Below are 3,967 nucleotides of genomic sequence, written 5' to 3'. Positions count from 1 at the left end.
TGTAGTGATCTTGTTCAAGCTGTCTAGGAAATAGTTAATAACTAATAAATAGTTGCTATTTTGAGCCAGCAGCATATGAATGTTAACAGCTGGAGGCTAGGCAAGTCTTCTGTTAGATAGAGCCAAAAAAGCCTGGACATAAATCACTATGTGGCATCCTGATGTTTGTGATGCAGCCTCAAGACGTGATTACAATATGTTCTCCATCATCTATTCGAGTTGCCTATCACCATGAGTATAAGTGACATGCTTACCAGTCATTTAGCACTTAGCAATACTTTATTGCATGTTACAGTTCCAAAATAAATGACATGATGCCACATTTAGCTAAGCAATTTCAGTGTTTAACAAGCATTTTATTTATACCTTTTGCTGTCAAAAAGCCAGTAAGAGCAGGTTGCCAATTCACACACAACCTACCTACGAGGCCTGGGTAATCTGGGTATTCAACCTAGCTATGAGGCCTGGGTATTCTGCAAGGGGGAGAGTGTGGAGGGCCCCTTGGTTTCCTTTGCTTGTTGGAGCTGTTGTTGGACCCCCTGCGATGCTTCTACATCTGCCTCCCTCATCAGTTTTATAGTCCTCCAACCCAAAACAAAAATTAAAAAAAATAAAATACAAAGGGGACTGTGTTCTGTTATGGTTCTTTCCAGATGGAGCTGGACTCAATGATTCCTATGAGTCCCTTCCAACTCAGAATATTCTCTGATTCTACAAAGTGTGTTTTAAGGCTCCTTTAGAAATTTTGTTTCATTTCTTCCTCTTAACAAAAAGAATAACTGTGACAATGGTGGATGTATGCAAAATATTCAGATGCCAGGCATGCTCCCTAACAAACACTTAGCCAGAAATGAATGTAGCACAACTACTTAAGGCTTTCCATTTTAGATGATGAGATATATTTTGAATAATCAAATAAGAAGCTTCTGATTTGTGTGCGATACCCAACAATGCAAGTATTACTGTTTTCAGCTTGGAAACTAGAATACATTCTTGCATCCTAACAGGTTTCACCCAGCTATATGTTTTGGACTCTTCTAAAACTGTCATTTCTGACCAGCTCTCTCACTGGATTTCTCTGCCTTTCCACAACTCTTCTCAAACTCCAGGGAAAACTGCATTACAGTGTGCAGCAAACAAATCTTACTGAACTGCAAACCTGCTCCCAGTGGCTTGCTAGGAGCATACCCTAGAGCATCATATTGTTGTGTTACTGCGGGCCATCTTTTACACAAGGATGGAGAGGAAAGGATTACTTCTTGCTGCCTGCCAATTAGTGGATGGCATCAGAAGGGTGAGAAAAGCAGAAGCCTTGGCTCATGAATCATGATTAGGCTGTGGTGGCCCAGCTGTGAAAACTCTGTAGAAGCTTTGCAGCCAAAGGCAGAGAATGAGAGTTTTAGTCCGAAGAGCTTTTAGCAGGAACAATTTTGTGCTGTTATATAGAACATTGTTCATAAATACCCCTCCTTGTTAATAGTTCTATTTTGATTTATTTTTTTTTTCCCCACACATCCCTTCCTCTTTTGATGGGAAACTCAGTGCAGCATCTTAATGCAATTATAGTTCCTTTGTTGATTAATGTAGGTTTAATTGCAAGAGTAGCTTACATGCTTGTATTTTAAGAGTCTTGTATAAGAGATTAATGAAAGATTGAATAATGCTGAATGCATTAAACAACATTATATTATATAACCAAATAAATATTAAGAATTTTTGCAACAGTGGACATTTTAATGAACCACACATGTTGTTAAATAGGTCATAATGAACACTGAAACATTATCTTCTCTCTCTTATGCTCCTTTAAATGTTAAATAACCTTCTCCAGAGAGGGTTTTTTATGGGATAGGGTTTATTGATGCACTGCACTGCTATGTGTAGAGATGGGAAAGCCTGACAGAGGGGAGGGCTTGCTGTCACTGTGGCCTGATGGTGGCTATTGGTGTTTGCCCAAATGCAGGAGGCTTCAACAGGCAAAATGCCATGAAGAATATTGCAGACGATCAGGTGAGGGTATTTCTGTGTAGGATGTCTCTAAAAATACTACTGATCAGATCATTACTCAGTATAGAAGTTAGTGGCTAGCTGTGCCAAAGATGAGGAATAAGGGGAAGTAAAATTCAGTGATTTTTACTAATGAGGTATTATTTTCTACTGGAGTAGCAATAGTGTGTGGCTTAGTTATACCATCAAGTTAAAATTTTTACAGAGAGCAAGGTAGGAGATCTAGAGAGATGTATAATTTCTTAGGTAGTAGTATTTTCACCAGCTTTAAAGTGACATTCTGGAAATCCTGAAATATGTTATGCTGGAGGAATGACAAAAATTTTAAAGCCTAAATATGTGCAAAGGGAATACTAAGCAAAAATTAGAAAAGGAGTGGGGAAGATGAACATTTCTGGGAAGAACAGAAGTATGAGAACCTAAAGCAGAAGGAAGTGTAAATCTGAAGGAAATACCAACAAGAAATAAGTGAACTCCGTAAAAGCTATAATTTCCTCTAGTCAATTCAACCTCCAGCATATTATGTCACTTAAAATTATCCAATTGAAAGTATGAAAGAAGAACACTATAAAGTGTTAGACAGGTGATAAAGAACCTCTCTTCTATGTGTGGGCTGGACTATCTCACAGGTAACTTTGTGTCTGCTCTGTGGCACGTTCTTGAAAGTTCACTAATAAGGTACTGATTTAAATGTTGCAGCAGTTTAAATCCTCCAGAATAGTAAGAAAAAAAAACATCCTGAATCCATCCTAACCAGTAAAAACAACAATTTTCAGTTGATGAAGTAAGAAATAAAAAAGTGCTGACACAAAGAGATACTTCCTGATGATGAAAACCTGAACCCAGCTTAAAGGTTCGCAGATGTAACAAGCATGTCTGTTAGTAGAAAAGCACAAATAAAATGCAAAATTAAAAATCATCAGTGCGAAAAAGTGGCTTGGGAAATCAAACCTGAGAATTTATTGTTCATCTGAATTTTGCTTTCCTTTTTAATCGCTTGTATGGAAAGGCAGAAAAAAAGCCAAATGCAGGGTGAGAAGACTGTTCTGTTTATGTGTTGTGGAATCTTTCTCATTCTTCTACTTTCACTCTTAGCATCTCAAGCTGTTCCCATCTGCTTTTTCTTTCCATGCAAAACATTTTGCTAAACATTTGGAATTTAGAGGCTGGAAAGCTGAATGGGAAAAGGCTGTTCAAAGGCAATGTCTCCCTTTGCCTCTGTTCAGCTTTTACTCTTGTGGTTTTCTGTGGCAGTGAAGAGTTGCAGTTGTTGCTTGTCCTTGGGATCCTCACGTTGCACATTAACTGCCAGGAAAATAATCAAAACCTTTATCACATGTATTTCTCTCAAATGATCTTGGAAAGGCAATGTTAAATATGGTTAGATCCATGATGTAGTCAGAGAGCAGTTTTGTTTGAGTGAAAAATGCAAGATAAGATATAGAATTGTTCTTCAGCTGAAAATGTGATGTCATATTTAGTAATGTATAGAAAATGGATGACAAATTTAAGAAGGGAAGACTGTACATGTGAAATATAACTAATTTAGGGATAACAGTTTATTTGTTTGAAGTATTTTATAGTTGAATAGAGCTGATAGCTTTTGTAGGGATTTTAGGTCTTGATGTGGCAAGACAGAGCAAATGTGAAGGAGATAACGAAAATGACCTTTCCTTCTGCCTTTCTTCTGTCCAGGTTTGAAAGGGGACATGGGTGTATAGGTTGAGCACAGTGCAGACAGAGCTCAGTTACCATCAGTCTGCTATCCAGCTTATGCTGTGCAGTGATGCAGAGGGAAATGAGCCCTGATTCTGCAGCCAGGGACCAGGCCTAATTAGCTACATATCTCCCTGTTTCAAAGCTTATTTGTCCAGGGCTATAGTTCTTACAAATCAGGTAAATAAAGATAAACACAGAGTCAGAATCATAAGGGACAGCATTTAGATCTGTTTTTTTTTTT

This window comes from Meleagris gallopavo, chromosome 7, assembly GCF_000146605.3.
Source record: "Meleagris gallopavo isolate NT-WF06-2002-E0010 breed Aviagen turkey brand Nicholas breeding stock chromosome 7, Turkey_5.1, whole genome shotgun sequence".
Classification (NCBI taxonomy): domain Eukaryota; kingdom Metazoa; phylum Chordata; class Aves; order Galliformes; family Phasianidae; genus Meleagris; species Meleagris gallopavo.
The sequence above is the reverse complement of the archived record's forward strand: the minus strand, read 5'-3'. Positions refer to the sequence as shown.